The 17,610-nt window shown below is 44.2% G+C and overlaps 1 pseudogene; it reads right to left on the bottom strand.

The window, feature by feature from the left end:
- Positions 1 to 10,742: 10,742 nt before the first annotated feature.
- Positions 10,743 to 16,591, bottom strand: LOC110304484 (large ribosomal subunit protein uL15 pseudogene; annotated as a pseudogene).
- Between the last annotated feature and the right edge of the window lie 1,019 nt (positions 16,592 to 17,610).

Here is a 17,610-nt window from a genome sequence, read left to right as displayed (position 1 = left end):
GGCCCGGGTTGGGTGAACACTTCTAGTTCCGCCCAGACTGGAAGACTGAGGCGGGGCGTCTGTGAGCCACGCCCCGAACAGGTCAGCTCTAGGGGGCGGAATTGGGTCTTTTCAGGACACTTCCTGGAGCAGGTTCCCAGGGTGCCCTTCTCTTGAGGGAAAGGGTGACTTTGAAAAGTTTGTGTCCAAGGCCATCCTGGGAAGGCCATTCTGGGTGTTCAATGGAAAGAGGCTTAGAATTTAAGCAGTAAACAGCCTACCTTCTCAACTTTTTGTTGTGGTTGAGAGAGATATTGTGACCCTTTGTTGCAGTTTTTCCTGGAAAGCCTGCCATCTTTTGTGGCTGCGGAGATAGCTCAGCTAGGACTCTCTTTAAGAGTCCAGATTGCTCCTCCAGAGGACCTTGGCTTGCTTCCTAAAAGGCATAGGGCAGCTCACAGGCCCAGCAGGCATGCACTCGGCACATTAGACAAGACAGACTTGCAGGCAAAACACCCATACACATAAAATAAAATAATAGTTATATATATTTACATATAATATATACATATATTTAAAAGGGGTGGATTTTGAGACTGGTGATGAGAAAGGTGGCAATGAATTTTAATTCCCAGACTATCATGTTCTTAAATTATTTTGTTGTCTTTGATTTAAGAAATAGTAAAATTTTGACTTCAAGATTAAGGATCTTAGTGTAGGATTAATCTCTCAGATTTGTAATTTTTACAATTAACGCAGGAGCCAACTTGTTAAAAAACCAAAATAAAAACTTACCAGAGTTTGTGGTAAAGGACCTTAATCAAGTCTGGTCTTTATAGCCAGTTCCAAGCTCTCAAATAAACAACAACAACAAAAAACTTTACCATGAAACCCATTATTTTGTCCTAGTAATATATTCTAAAAAACAACAACAACACCCAAAAACAAAACAAAAAACAAAAAACCGACCAGCAACTGTATGATTGATTCTGAAGCAACACTGTCTAATAAAATAAGAAGTTACCCTTATAATTATATATATATATATATATATATTTTTTTTTTTTTTTTTTTTGAGATGAGTTTTGCTATACTGCCCTGGCTTGCTCAGTAGCTTTGACCTCAACTGACCAATCGTGCTCCTCAGCGGGAACAATGGGTGCCAGGGAGCAGGCAAACATTGTAACTACAATTGCTTTGGTAGCTGTTAGTAACTTTTCTGGTTACAGAGACTATGCAACTTAAGCGTTAAGCGGAAAGGGTTTGTTCGGCTCAGTAAAGGCCGGGTGGCAGGAGTCTGCTTGTCACAGTCGCCTCAGTCAGGAAGCCAGGAGAGAGAAATGTTGGCTCTCAGCTTGCTTTCTCTCTTCTTTCATAGTCCTGGACCCCAGGCCATGGAACTGATGCTGCCTCAGACTCTGAGGGTCACTCTTCCCGCTCCAACTAACGAGATCTAGAAGCTTCCTCACAGACACCTAGAGGGTTCTCTCTTAGGTGATCCTAGACCCTGTCAAGTTGACAACAATAATTGTCACAGCCATATTAATAAAATGGGCCAGATTTAGTAAATAAAAAATGTATGTGGTCAGATTCAAGTTTTTGCATAAAGAACTAACAATCTGAATTATAGTTATGTATTGGCATATGCAGGGACATGTGAGGTTGAGATGCAAGTGGCTGCCCTGTGTTCTTCCTCCCTGGCAGTGCTCATAGTAGAAGCCTTTAGAGCTGGGCTGTTGCTCAGTGGGAGAGTGCTTGCCTTACACACACCAGGCCCTGGATTGGATCCCAGCCGTGTAAGAAAAGCTTTTCTTTAAAAAGTATGGAATTAACCATAACAATATGTTTAACCTGAACGTATCAGGAACATTATTATTTCAGTAAACCAGTTTCTTGTATCCTTGTATTAATAAACATTTCAAAAGAATATAAAGCTTCTATCAAAAGAATGTTAACTCATGTCCAAAAGGCAAGGTAAAATTAATACAGAAATTTATTTATTAAAAACCATTAATCCCATTTTTCACACTAAATATTAGCATTCCCGTGGGTATTTAAAGCATATTTCAATTGAACCTGGTGAGCCACACCTTTGAATACTTTGCAGCTACATTTAGCTACATTTAGTTAGCGATTACCTAACTGGATGATACTTTTTTTAGATGGGATTTCTCTATGTAACCCTGGCTGTTCTGGCTCTCTCTTAGTAGACTAAGCTGGTCTTGAACTCACAGAGATCCACCTAGCTCCTGCCTCTGAATGCTGGGATTAAAGACATGTGCCACTACTGCCTGGCAGAATTTAAGAATTTAAATATTATAAGCTCTTCTGGTCTTGTGAAAATGCCATTTAAAGATTTTGTGTTTTCTCCTCTTTTTATCATTTATTTTATTTTATTTGTTGTTTTTTGTAGTCCTGGAGATTGAACGTAGATCATATATATATATATATATATATATATATGTATATATATATACGTATATATATATACATATATATATATATGTGTGTGTGTATGTGTATATATATATGTCTGCTTTAAAAAAGCAAAACAGAATAACAACAACAACAAGAAGAGAATACAATCACAATAGTGTTTAACGCAGTCTATGTCCCAAACTGCAAACAAAAATACAGAAGTGGGGATCTAGCATTCAGTTCTTAAACAAGGGAGTAGAAACATTCCTATAGCACTAAAAGCTAAAGCTATTGGGAGCCAGGTGTTGTGGCACATGTTTGGCTAGAAGATCAAAAATAAGAGGCCAGCCTGGGTTACACAGTGAGCTCCAGGCTGCCTGGGCCTCAGAGGGAGACCCTTTAGAGACAGTGTTAGTTGTTTTCATCTGACTGGTCAGTCTCTCTGCTTCCTAGAGCTCAGGGCCATGCCTTTAAAGGAGAATTTGTTTCTTGCTGACACCTTCCATGACAGTCCTTATTTGGAATTACAAAGAAAGCACAACTTCTTGGTAATAGACCAGTTTCTTGTATTCTAAAAGATTATTAAACATTTCAGAATAACAGGAAGAACAAGAATAACATTTTCTTTTCTGTGAAAAGAGTGTTGGCTCTTGTCCAGAGCAAAGAAGGTAAAAATAACTCTTATTTTACCACAGAGAAATACCAGTTTATATTATAATAGAAAATATTGGGGATTGTAAGATGGCTCAGTGGGTAAAGTGCTGACTGCCAAGCCCAATGACCTGGCTTTGATTTCTAGGATCTATGTAGTGGGAGGAGAGAATTGACTTCCAAAAGTGTTTTCCTCTGACCTCCACATGTATGTAGTAGCAGTGTCACGTACGTACACACACACACAAATGTAATTTTAAATAATTAAAATTCAGATGGAAAAAGACTAAGGAAGACACTAATGTTAACCTCTGGTTACTACACTCACATACACATGCAAGTACATGCATATACATGTGCAAACACATGCATACACACAAAAGAATCTTATATTAAATGGATTCAAACTGGAGTAACTATGATAGCAGGCCTCTTAGACAGCAGTCAGTGGTTCCTGCTTCTTCTTCTTCTTTTTTTTTTTTTTTTTTTTTTTTTTTTGGTTTTTCGAGACAGGGTTTCTCTGTATAGCCTTGGCTGTAATGGAACTCATTCTGTAGACCAGGCTGGCCTTGAACTTAGAAATCCGCCTGCCTCTGCCCCACAAGTGCTGGGATTAAAGGCATGTGCCACCACTGCCCGGCTGGTTCCTGCTTCTTGATACTGCTAGCCCATGGAGGGTCCGTCTTGTGTTCCCATGGTACCTACAACTAAAGCAAACTGCAGTAATGATGGAGCTGGCAGAGGCTCCACTGAAACTGTCCTTTGGTCTCCTTGTCTTAATGGTTTCTTTTTCACCCTCTAACCTGCTCCCGCTTCTCCAGTTATTACTTCTTCCCATTAGTCTCAGAGATCTACTGCTGTAAAGAGACACCATGACCATGGCAGCGTCTCTTTTGTTTGTTTACTTGTTTCTTTGTTTTTCTTCTTGAAGACAGGTTTTCTCTGGGTAACAGCCATGACTGTCCTGGAGCTTGATCTGTGGAGCAGGCTGGCCTTGAACCCACAGAGATCGCCTGCCTCTGCCTCCTGAGTGCAGGGATCAAAGGCATTCACCTTTGAATGTGATTTGACAGAGCATGCTAACTCTTATAGAGGAAAGTGTTTGACTGCGGCTTCCATACAGTTTCAGAGGGTTGGTCCATTATCATCATGGCAGGAAACATGGTGGCACACAGGCAGACCTGGTGCTGGAGCAGTGGCTGAGATCCACAGGCAGCAGGAAGAGAGAGACTCTGGGCTTGGCATGGGCTACTGTAACCTCAAACCCCATCCCCAGTGACACCTTTCTTGAACAAGGCCGCACACATAACCCTTTCAAATAGTGCCACTCCCTAGTGACCAAGCATTCAAAATCAATTGGGGGTGGGGTGGGGAGCATTCTTATTCAAACCATCACACCAATTTATTTCAAACTCCAGGAATAATGACTCCTACTGTCATCATCGTAACCTACTGGGAACCAAAAGTAACTAGCCAAGCAGTCAAGCCAGCGGCCCCACAAAACCAACTCTAAGACCGAGTTCAACCATATCACTTTGAGAGAGATCACAAGGCATACACCTGCCTCTTCCCACCCTGCTTCTGTATCCTTTGTGTTGATCATCTTGTGTTTTGACATCCTCTCCTCTCCTCTCCTCTCCTCTCCTCCTCTCCTCTCCTCTCCTCTCCTCTCCTCTCCTCTCCTCTCCTCTCCTCTCCTCTCCTCTCCTCTCCTCTCCTCTCCTCTCCTCTCCTCTCCTCTCCTGTTTGGACTCTGAAAAACACATCTGGTAGAATCTGGTCTGTTTAGATCCCCAGAGTTAGGCCTCTGGTGACAGTTATAAAACTTACTTTAATTTAAAACATGTTACTTTTCATGTGTGGGTGTTTTGCCTGTGGGGCTCACAGACCATCTTGGGTATGCGGCTTCAATATCTTTAAAGTCTTGCTAAGAGACTGAGAATCACAAGGCTGGTAAACATTTACGGTTTTAGGCTTCAAGTTTGGGGACATTATGCTCTGAGATAATAGATAACTAGCACACTGACTATTTGAGTCAAACCAGATGTTAAACTTCTGAAAAACAAGCACACCTTTTTTATTGTTTCCAAGATAAGAGATGGCACAGCGTATGACTGAGAACATAGCCTGTGGTTATGGCAGAATGATCAGAAGACCTCTCAATCCACGTGATGCTGCTGAAAGTTGTCAGCTCCACAAGATCTAAAATCACCCAGGAGATAAATCTCTGGGCATGCCTGGAAGGGATTATCTAGATGTGACTGACTGAGGTGGTAAGAGCCATCTTAACTCCTGACTGCACCCAGGACTGCGGCCATAGACAATAAAAAAGAGAGGGAGGGGAGGGGAGGGAGAGAGGAAGAGAGAAGTGGGGGGAGGGAGACAGAGACAGAGAGAGAGAGAGAGACAGACAGACAGATTGAGCACTAGCGTTTCTTTCTTTCTGCTTCTTGGCTATGGATGTGATGTGACCTACTGGCTCCTCAAGTTTTTTCACCATTAGTTCCCTACCACAGCGGACTGCACTCTCGAACTATGGGCCAGAATAAACCCCTTTCCCAAGTTGCTTTTGTTAGGGTATATTTTATTACAGCCAGGAGACAAGTAGGTGACAGTGGGTAAAGTGTTCTTTGTCCAAGCCTGATGATCTTATTTGGTTCACCAGAACCCATGTTTAAATAAAACAAAACAAAGCAACAAACTGGGTGCAGTAGCAAGAACCTACAATCCCAGTGCTGGGAAGGCAGAAAGGGGGCTCCCTGGGGCTCCCTAGGGCTCTCCAGCCAGCCATACTAACCAATTAGCAAGCTGCAGGTTCAGTACAAGACCCTGCCTCAAAAAATAAGGTGCAGAACAATCAAGAAAGATACATTATCAACCTCTGGCCTTCACATGCACACATAGATGTGCACACACGCACATACACAGACATGCACAAACATTTATGCACAAATATGAACAGAAAGGAAGGAAGGAAGGAAGGAAGGAAGGAAGGAAGGAAGGAAGGAAGGAAGGAAGGGAAGAAGGGAGGGAGGAAGGAAGGAAGGAAGGAAGGAAGGAAGGAAGTAAGGAAGGAAGGAAGGAAGGAAGAGAAAGAAAAAACAAAGAAAGGAAATGAAAAAAAAAATCCAATTGCTGACTTTCAATTCCTGTCGTGTGAGCTTGGGAAGGTTTGAGCCTCTTCTATCCTTTAACGTTCCATGAATACAGCACACGCTGAGAATGCAATAAATGTCAGCTGTGCTTATTAGGTTTGTTTTGAGTTATTGAGAATAAAAGGGCACATTAAGACCACGAATTCTCCATCCATTGAGTCGTGTGCACTGGGGCTCTCAGCCATTATTTGCTTGAGGAAGAGGAAGCCTCCACAGGAACAAGGAAGAGGAACTGTGTACTGGGGCTGGAATGTCAGTTAATACAGGTATGATGGGGTATTATGGAGGTTCTTAAAAAAAAAAAAACCCTGAAACTATATTTACTACATGATCTAGCATCTCACTTCTGGGAAACGTGTGTGTGTGTGTGTGTGTGTGTGTGTGTGAGTGTGTGAGTGTGTGTATGTGTGTGTGAATGACACTTGCACTCCCATGTTAATACTACTGTCCACAAAGCATGGTATCAAATCTCCACTAATAAATGGATAAAGAAAATATGGATGAGTGTATATGGCTATGTATGTGTGTTTGTATCCATAGATATGTGTGTATATCATATACCCACATATATACAGATACACATACAACATATATACAGATACACATACACATATGCACACATGCATGAATGTGGAAAGCTTTCCTGCCATTTTCTTTAAATCATGAAATCCTGTCACTTACAAACTGACAAGACTGAATGGACCAGGAGGACATTTCGATAAGTTAAATAAGTCAGTCACAGAGAAACACTGAAGTACCTTATCATTCTCTATGGTGACATTGAAACTCCCCTACCCATAATTAAAAATAACTAAAAAAAAAAAAACTTTAAAAATGTGAAATAACTGTTTGTGCACATCAGTTTTGTTTTTGTTGTCAAGACTGTGACAAATACTTCAAGAAACAACTTAGAGAAGGACAAGTTTATTTTGGCTTACTCTTGATGTTAATTTATGGTGAGATTCTGCCCCACCCACTCTTTCCCATCTAGCTCCCAATTAAAAGATGCAGAAACCTGATATTTTATTTACAAGTTGCTGACACGGTGCTGAACAGGTTCTGAGCTATTCTAATCCTGCTAGGGAATTAATAACCAGCCAGGTAAGTGCCCCATACTTGCCAACTGAATCTTGCTTTGATTCTTGTGTGTCCTTAGTGTGAACTTTTGGCCATGTGCTCATGTGTTTCAGTAGCCAATTAATCTCTTCTCTAATCCACCTGCTGGGAGTGGCGGCAGCAAATTCCTCCTCGCTACCTGCCCCAGTGTTCTAGGTTCTTGAGTGAAAGACACACACACAGCCTTATATTTTAATATGCCTTAAAGAGCTCAATGGCTGGGCTATTGCCAAACCTCCATGTGGCTAACACCTCCTCTCCAATATTCCTGAGTTATTACTTACTATTCCATCTTCGCTGTGCTAGACCTGGTATGGGTGGGGGCTGGGGCAGCTCTTCCCCGGCTCTTCCATGATTGCAATGCTCTCTCTTCTGCACCTCTCAGGCCTGGTCTTTACTCTTTTCCCAGCCTGGTAGCTATATCTTTTTCCTCCTTTGGTTCCTTGCCTGGCATCCTAAAGTCCTGCCTCTGTCTCCCTGCCCAGCCATTGGCTGCTGGCAACTTTATTAACCAATTAAAACCAACTGGGGGCAGGGACCCTCAGTGTCTTATGTGCAGATTCTTGTGCAATTTGGGGGACCCAATTAACATAATATAAGCACTAGACCAAATCCACAACACTCATGGTCCATCCTCATGGCAATCTTCTATTTCTTCCTCCTCTCTCCTCCTCATGGTCCCTACTTAAGACCCTCTGCTCGATCTCCACTCCTGCCTTCCTCTCTCTCCTGCCCAGCCATAGGCCCTAGCCTATGACTGTTAACCAATCAGGGACTATTGGGGAGCATTCTTTTTTTTTTTTTTCGAGACAAGGTTTCTCTGTGTAGCCCTGGTTGTCCTGGAACTCACTCTGTAGACCAGGCTGGCCTTGAACTCAGAAATCCGCCTGCCTCTGCCTCCCAAGTGCTGGGATTAAAGGCATGCACTACCACGCCCCGCGGGGAGCATTCTTTATAGAACATTGGTTAACACTGTGCCCCGAGATCAGGTTGTAGTCTGTACCGGGGCATAGAACTCAGCTTCTGAATACACAGCACACACAATCCAACAGCTTATGGTTTACGTGGTCTCATTCCATGATCCAGCTGGCTCCATTGTTTCAAGGGCTGTGGTTAGACATAGCATCACGATGGAGTCTGTGTAATTAGTTAGTCTGTGTAAGATCCTGCATGGACACAAAAGGAGGTATGCTCTACAAATCTCCTAGGTGCTTCTCAAGCCAATCAAGATTAAGTATCACTGAGTTTTTGCTCAGACAACTGAGCAAACTGTAAAGTGTTATTTTCATTGGGTAGGAACACCAGATTGGAGGAATAGAAGTTTCTCCATCTCATATGACAACATCCCAAGTCCGACCACCCTGGGCAGAACACAGCAGCTCTGAGCTAGCAGGACATGGAGGAGCAGACCTTTGGTTGTCGGTGAGAATGCCATATTCTTTGGCATTCCACAGGTGTTCAATCTCAAAAAACAGCAATATGGGTCAGGGAGATGTCTCAGTGGGAAAAGTGTTTGCTGTGTAAGCATGAGAGACTGAATTTGGATGATCAAAACCCTATGTAGAATCTGGGTGTGGCAGCGTGTGCTTATAATCCCAGTGCTGAGGTGGAGGGGGGCGGGGGCGGCAGAGACAGGTGGATCCCAGGAACTCCCAGGATCCAGGAGTGTTGCAGAACATTTATTGTAAGGGTCTATGATTCGCTGAAGAACGGTGTCCCGGACTTAAATAGTATGGAAAAGTGAAGAGTATTTTATTCTGTAGAAATCTAGCATGTTGGGGTCTCACATTCTAAGATGGAGACATCTTGTAGGTCCAATTAAAAGCATAGTGGGGGGATTCTGGGGTAGGTAATTTTTATCTTGTTACATCTCTAGGGACATTCTAGAACCATTTACTGGAGCACGGGGGCTGGAAACTGTTGTTGTGGAAGTCTGGAAACTGTTGTTGGCTCGTTGTCCTTCCTTCAGGCCAGGTTGAGGGCAGCTTCTGATGGCAGGGCAGTTTCTGACTATCTGCCTGAAACCTGAGCTTTTTTTCTAGTAACTGACTTGTATGGGCTTGCCTGGACTTGCCTAGTTCTTAGGCCTAGTCTCCTGAACTGCCGGTTTGAAGCCTGTCATGGAGTCAGCCTAGCTTTCTTGTTATCAAGTTGCAAAGCCCAAGAGCTTGAGCTGTAAAAATCTGTTTCTTACCGTGGTGTGGCTCAGCCTTTGATCCTAGAGCTTTGTATTTACTGTGTGCTGTGGCTCAGCCCTAGCCCACACCTGTAATCCAAGAGCTAAATAAAGTCAATCACAGGTAAAGAAGCAGAGCAAGCGACTGGCTGACAGGGAGTGACATAAGTGAACAGAAGATGGGGGGGGGTCTTCTTTGTGTTGAAGGACATTTAGGCTTTCACCACAGTGTCTGGTTCCTGAGTCTGTCTTTATTTGGTAAAATTGATGTTTGGGATTTAGTTTTTAAAACAACACAGGACCTATACAGTCTCGCCATAAAGATGAGATCCAAGTTTGGTGAAAGGTTTTATCTCAAGGCAAAACATTGGAAAATAATACCAGAAGACACCTGAATTCCTGCATTTGAACACATGTGAACATATGCAGACACACTCACATGCATTTGCCATATACATACATATACATACTTCATATATATACAAACATAATTTGCACCCCATATACCCTATGTACACACACATACATATATACCCTACACATATACCTCACATACACACCTATCTCCTATGTACACACACACACACACATACACACACACATACCCCATGCATACACACACCCCACACTTAAACACACATACACAAAGAAAGAAAAGAAGGAAAAGAAAAGAAAAGAAAAGAATTCAATACTATTAACATCAATAATAACTTGAGCTCACTCATTTTGGGTTACAGCGGCCTGAAATGTGAAGTATAACCCTTGATAAAGAGTCACCTCTACAGTTCTTGGCCAGGAATAAGGATTCCTTGCTCAGAGAATAGTTACTTCTCTATGGGAACCAGGGGCTGAAATTGGTGTTGGTGCCTATGAGATGGTGTATAAGGTCTGAGATCCCTACAGTGGATCCTTTGTGGCCCTCAAGAGAGAGAGTTCCGAGTGGAGGAGGAGCTCGAGGGGCTTTCCCATCAGCACAATATGTGGATGTCTATGATACTTCCTGAACTGATTCAGACATCAAGTGTTTGAGCATATTGACTAGGACCTAAGGATGTACCTGGACAAAGAACTCCACCCCCACACCCCACCCACCTGCCGCCGCCCAAGTCTTGTCAGTTGAGACCATCAAGGATCTGATATGTCAGTGCCTAGATTTTCTTTTCTTTTTTCTTTTCTTTTCTTTCTTTTTTATTTTTATTTTTTATTTTTTTTAAATGTTAGCATTTAATTAACCTTCGTCGTGGTTTTTAAGCCACCAGAACACAGGCACCTCCAACACCCTTAATCTCCTCCAACTCTTCTGCTGAAGAATTTGGCCTTCACGATGACAGGTTGCTTAGGGAGCTTTCCCTTGCCCAGAACTTTGTAGTAGCCTGATCGAACAACATCAATGATGGGAGCAGCTCCAGTCTTGTTTTTTGCTGCATTGACCCGCGTCTGCTCGCTGACCAAGGTCCACAATTTATCCGGGCTGACAGTTGGGCAGAAGCTCTGGTTCCTCTTCGAGTGGTAGAGCCTCATAGCAACTTTCCCAAAGTAAGATAGATGATATTTGTCAGAGTTGATCCTGCGGTGATGCATGCCTCCAGCCTTCCGGCGGCTTCCTGAGTGCTTGCGGTGCTTGCCGATGTGGTCCTGGCCGTGGCTCACGTGACCCCGGAGTTTCCGGGTCTTCCTCAGTCTAGATGGCGTGGTGGTACCGGGCAGAAAGGGAAAAGGGCTAGATTTTCTTCAAGCCAATAGCATTATTCACAGAGACCTGAAGCCAGAGAAGCAACAATTGTGTAAGCATGGAGCGCTGGCTGTATCTTTGAAGAAGTGTTTTGTGGAAAGCCTCTCTTCTGTGCAAACTCTGGAGCAGACCAGTTGGGCAAAATCTTTGATCACATTGAGTTGCCTCCGGAAGACGAGTGGCCTCCTGAGGTAGTTCTGTCCAGGGGAACCTTTTCCCTTAGAGGGTCTTAGCTGGAGCAGTCAGTGGTGCCGGAGATAGAGGACTGGAGCTCAGCCGCTCCTGGAAATGCTGACTTTTAACCCACATAAGTGGATCTCTGCCTTTCGAGCTTTGCAGCACTCTTTTTTTTTTTTTTTTTTTTTGGTTTTTCGAGACAGCGTTTCTCTGTATAGCCCTGGCTGTCCTGGAACTCACTCTGTAGACCAGGCTGGCCTCGAACTCAGAAATCCGCCTGCCTCTGCCTCCCAAGTGCTGGGATTAAAGGCGTGCGCCACCACGCCCTGCGCTTTGCAGCACTCTTATCTGTACAAGGAAGAGGGTGACCCTGAGGGAGAAGTAGAATGGCTGTGGTCCCTGCTTCTGGACACGTGAGTGGAGAGGACCTCACTGAAAAGGCGGCTTCTGCCTTCCTCTGAGACTCCTCCAGCATTTTTCAGAGATGATTTAAGCCTTAAATGACATTCCCTGCTTCTCCTTATGAGGGTTACCCTCTTATCCTCCCATCTCTCTACACTAAAGGGTGAGCATATGTTGTCTTCCTCCCTCCCTGACTTATACTGGGGTCCTTTTTCATACAAGAAAACAAAACAAGACAAAGACAAATAAACACATAAAAGAAAGATGAGTTTGCCCAAAGTTTGGTGCCTCTGTGGGACAGACACAGCCGGAACACTTGAGTCACTCACATAATTTGATTCCTGGCAATGGCAAGGTCTGAATAGGCTACTGCAGGGCACTCATGGTCTCTGGGAATTGATTGAGAAATGTGATATTCATTCTCTGGACACTCACATTGGAGTTGCCAGATAGGAGGCATACAATACACTTAACGCTTACAATAAGAGTAAGCAGAGATTTCACACAGAGGCTAGTGTCAAGAATGAGCAAGGCAGGAGGCTGATGAAGGAAGAATCTGCCTTTACAGTGAATGGTGAGGGGTACAACTGTTCTAGAAGGTGCTGTCTCCAGCTGAGCGACAAGGAAGAAAAGGAATGGCTCCTGCAAAGACCGGAAGGAATGTGCCGAGCAAAAGAACAGCATGAGAACTGAGTGTACGGTAGAGGAAGTGTCTGGAATGTTTGGGTCACAGAAGGGAGGCGTGGCAGGGACACAGCAATCAAAGCCAGCAGGCCTGGGGCAGAGGTCACACATGCTGGCAGGAGAAGAAAAGCACCTGGGAGTGCCTGTAGTCAGTCCAAAGTGTGTGTGTGTGTGTGTGTGTGTGTGTGTGTGTGTGTAAAATGGTGGCATGGCTAGGCTAGTGCTGTTACTGTCTAGGGGTCTTGGTTGGTCTGGTTCACTTTCTCTGCCAGTTAAAGAACTTACAGGTAGGAAAAACTCAAGGGCAACAGGTACACAGGGAAGACTGAAAGAACAGCTAAGAAAGGCCTTTCCCAGGAGTAAGGAAGCACACACATACATCAGGCACAGGGACAATGACCCTCTGCAGACCAGAAGAGGCACTGGGGAAGTCTCTTCTTGAAGGCTTGCTCTTCCTGGCCTTGGCTAGCATCCCAGCTTTCTTGGGTCCCCAACAACAATGCCCCAATGTCAGCAGGAAGTAGTCATCCCTTATAATCAACAACAACAAAAAATCCTCTGGAACAAATGACTGACAAATTGCAAGGGCCATGAAGGAGAAATGACATATGGCTTTAGAACTCATGGAATGTGGCCCACTGGTTACCAAAGCCATGTGGGTGAGCCTCTGTGTGGCATGGCCCCAAGGACCACGTGTCCTGAAGACTTCATGTTAGGGAGTTTTACTCTGCTTGCTGCCTTCACAGTCCTCTTTTTCTTCTCTTCTCTTCTCTTCTCTTCTCTTCTCTTCTCTTCTCTTCTCTTCTCTTCTCTTCTCTTCTCTTCACGCCTCGCCTCGCCTCGCCTCGCCTCGCCTCGCCTCGCCTCGCCTCGCCTCTCCTCTCCTCTCCTCTCCTCTCCTCTCCTCTCCTCTCCTCTCCTCTCCTCTCCTCTCCTCTCCTCTCCTCTCCTCTCCTCTCCCCTCCCCTCCCCTCCCCTCCCCTCCCCTCCCCTCCCCTCCCCTCCCCTCCCCTCCCCTCCCCTCCCCTCCTCTCCTCTCTTCTTTTCTTTTCTTCTTTTTCTGAGACAGGGTTTCTCTGTGTATCCCTGGCTGGTCTGGAACTCACTCTGTAGACCAGGTTGGCCTTGAACTCAGAAATCTGCCTGCTTCTGCTCCCAAGAATACATGTGGGTTCTTGGGAATAATTTATTTTCTTTACCTGTACTACGTAATGTTATTTCTTGTAAAGGTATTGAGCAACATCTGTTTTTTTTTTCATAGTCACTCACTAGAAGAAAACTAGAATGCAATCACATTGTAATTTCATACTGCTTAAAAGATTTTGCTGGGATATATAAGGTATGGAAGAAAGAATAAAGTTTTGGGGTTGGAACATTGTTCCTTCCATTTATCAACTATGTGTATGTATGTATATGTGTAAGGTTTATGTGAATGGGAGGTTAGAACACTATTCCTTTCACCCATCAACTATACATATGTATGTATGTATATATGTGAAGCTTGTCTGGTATATGTTGGAGTTTGCTCCATCCACCAATTGTGTGTACATACGTAGGTATGTGTACGTATTGACACTCTCATGAGCAACTTCAAAAGTTCCAATTCCTCACACTTATCTCTCTAGGGTTATTTTCTGGTGGTTTTTAAAAGAGATTTTATTTTTTAATGAAGTGTATATTTGTGTCTGTGTGTAGCTATGTGCTCATGGGTTCAAGTGTCCTAGGAAGGCAGAGGTACCAGATTTCCTAGAGCTGGAGCGACAGGCAGTTGTGAGCCACTTGATGTGGGTGCTAGGAACTGAACTTGTGTCTTCTGGGAGAGGGGCTCATCTCTGATCCATCCTCTCAGGTCCTGATTCTGCAGATATTCGTTTGTTTGCTTCAGGCTTTCTCTATGTAGCCCTGGTTGGCCTGGAGCTCTTTATACAATGGATAGCTCTCAGACTCACAGAGGTCTGCCTGTCTCTGCCTCCTGAGGAGTGGGACCGAAGGTGAGCACTTCGCAGAGAAGCAGAAGAGAAGCGGAGTATCCATTCCATTCTGTTGCTGTGGTTAGTATATGGTAGTACACGTACACTGCGGGTCCAAATTAGAACTCTGCTCTGTATGAAATCGATTTTATATGTTGACTTCACTGGTACAGATGTCCAGATAGTGGACAGAACATTGTGTTTTGGTGTTTCTGAGAGGGTTTGTTCTAGAAGTAAGTAGAAACTAGAAAGCACTTGAGTCAGTTTGTTGAGTAAGGAATACCCACTCTTGCCTGTGTGGACAGACACCACCCTGAAAGCCTGCGTAAAACAAAACACAGGGAAAAGGAACATTCTCTCCCCCTCCACCCCCCCTCCCCTCTCCTTCTTCTTCTTTGGCTGGGTCGTTTGTAGCTCATGCTAGTCTGGAACCCACTATGAAGCAGAGGATGAATTGCAGCCTTCAGGTCACTTAAAAAAAAGTCTTCAGGGAGGGACATCACATGTCTCTTGATGGGACTGTCAGACACTGCTGAATACTAGGCATCAAGTACATAACTCCAACAAAGACAAAGAAGGCCAATGAGGGGCTGGGGAGGTGGCAGGCTTGGTAAAGTTAGTACTGTGCAGGCATGAGGATGTGAGATCTGTCCTTAGCATTCAAACTTTTTCAAAAGCTGGATGCAGATATGTCACGCCTGTCTGTAATTTCAGTGACAGAAAGGTAGAGATAGGAGGATGTCTAGGGCTTACCGGCCAGTTAGTCTAGTTCAAGTCAGTCAACTTCAAGTGGACCTAGCTGAGTAGCTACTGAGGGCTGCTAGCTGCGGGTGGAGATAGTCATCTTTTTAGGGGTGTGGTCCCTTGTAAGTTGACTCTGTTCCAGTGGCTGGCCTCACACCCATGCTTATGTGGGCAGTACTGATTGAACTCAGTGGATTATAAAATAAAATATAAATATGGACCATCTAGAGACTGCCATATCCGGGGATCCATCCCATAATCAGCTTCCAAACGCTGACACCACTGCATACACTAACATGATTTTGCTGAAAGGACCCTGATATAGCTGTCTCTTGTGAGACTATGTCGGGGCCTAGCAAACACAGAAGTGGATGCTCACAGTCAGCTATTGGATGGACCACAGGGCCCCCAATGGAGGAGCTAGAGAAAGCACCCAAGGAGCTAAAGGGATCTGCAACCCTATAGGTGGAACAACATTATGAACTAACCAGTACCCCAGAGCTCTTGACTCTAGCTGTATCAAAAGATGGCCTAGTCGGCCATCCCTAGAAAGAGAGGCCCATTGAACTTGTAAACTTTATATGCCCCAATATAGGGGAATGCCAGGGCCAAAAAGTGGGAGTGGGTGGGTAGGGGACTTGGGGGGGAGAGTATGGGGGACTTTTGGGATAGCATTGGAAATGTAAATGAGGAAAATACCTAATAAAAAAAAGATGAAAGAGGACATGAAGTATTGGGGTGGGGAATGGTGAGGAATCCAAACTTGGAGGAGATCCGAGGGGTTAATTTGGAAAATAAAATGTACACATGTATAAATTTCCCAATGAATAAATAAAAACTATAAGTTGCAAGCATTATACAAAAGTTCTTATGCCTACAGAGCTCCAGAGAAACCAGGAATGTTAAGCAGGCAAGATTGTCTTTCCAGTCGGACAGATATAACAAATCTTTTCCTCCATCCAGAAAGGTGAGAATTGGAGGTGATTAACAGTCTGGTGATCTGTGTTACCTGCTGGGCCAGCCAGGATTGGAGGTGGCTAGTAATTTAAATAACCCTTATAGCCAGAGGCTTTTCCAAGATCCAACAACCAGGATCAGAGGTGGCTAATAGTCCAAAAGACCTCTGCGTCCCTTAGACCCCTAAGCTATACAGGTTGCCCATCTTTAGAACCCAGCTTCTTGGAAGAAATGACATGTACTTTGGGGTGAGTTTCAATGTACCTATGCTTCCTATATTATTCCATATTATACCAGGAACCATCCTCTAAATTATACTGGGCTTAAATTTGTTAGAAATAATCTGTCTGATATTGGACTTCCCATCGTATTCATCCAGGTTGATGAAGTCAGTCTGCGCCAGGTTTGCATTCTCATCTCCACGGGTCATGTCTCTGCCCGACGCCTACAAATACCCATCAAATATGATATGAAAAAAAAATAAGGTGGGCTGGGCAGGGTGGTGCACACCTTTAATCCCAGCACTTGGGAGGAAGAGGCAGGCAGATCTCTGTGAGTTTGAGGCCAGTGTGGTCTACAAAGTTCCGTGACAGCGAGGGCTGTTACTCAGAGAATCTCTGTCTTGAAAAACCAATAAATAAATAAATAAATAAATAAATAAATAAATAAATAAATAGTGACAAACAACTGAGAAGGCATTCAGTGTTGATCTCGGACCTCCACAGACAGGGCACACACATTTACCTGCACACACACACACACACACACACACACACACACACACACACTCGTGCATGCACTCATAAACATAGCATTCTTGACCCAACAGAAATCATGTACCACTCCCTTTCCTCTTCAACCTATATCCCACAGTCCTTTGTGTCAATAAATCTTGGTTCCTCCAATTTATTATCATTCTGCTTATCTGAACTTCAAAGTCCCAAGTCCGGTCATTTGTACGTCACTCCTACCCTAGGTCAGTAGAGAAAGTCCCACAACTTTGTAACGTGGCATCTGCACAGGCTGACAGTTCCAGTCATGCCTGAGCTTCTCTCTCTCTCTCTCTCTTTCTCTCTCTCTCTCCCAGTTGGTGGTTTCCCCAGGCCCTGTCAGCTACCTACCTTCTCATCCACACCTTAATTCAGCAGCCTGGGTTGGAAGTGAATTTCAAGTCGGCTGAATTATATTGGACTTATTTTAGAAGCCAACTGAGGTTTGGGGACAGAATAAACTTGCATGGAAGGAAAACAAAGTCCACAGTGAGGTGAAGCCAGCGGGGCTGATGGAGCCTGAGTGTGGCCCAGGTTCATAGAAGTTCGAGGCCATGGTGAGGAATTGTTCATCTCCCCAAGGAGCACAGTCTGGGGTTCTTGGGAGTTCACAGAATGTGAACCATCACTGGGCTGGCTGTTGTCTGGAAGAGGCTCTTACAGTCAAACCAGAGATGGT

This window comes from Mus caroli, unplaced genomic scaffold (assembly GCF_978045245.1).
Source record: "Mus caroli unplaced genomic scaffold, Mus_caroli_1 scaffold_13, whole genome shotgun sequence".
In the NCBI taxonomy this organism is placed as follows: domain Eukaryota; kingdom Metazoa; phylum Chordata; class Mammalia; order Rodentia; family Muridae; genus Mus; species Mus caroli.
The sequence above is the reverse complement of the archived record's forward strand: the minus strand, read 5'-3'. Positions and strand labels throughout refer to the sequence as shown.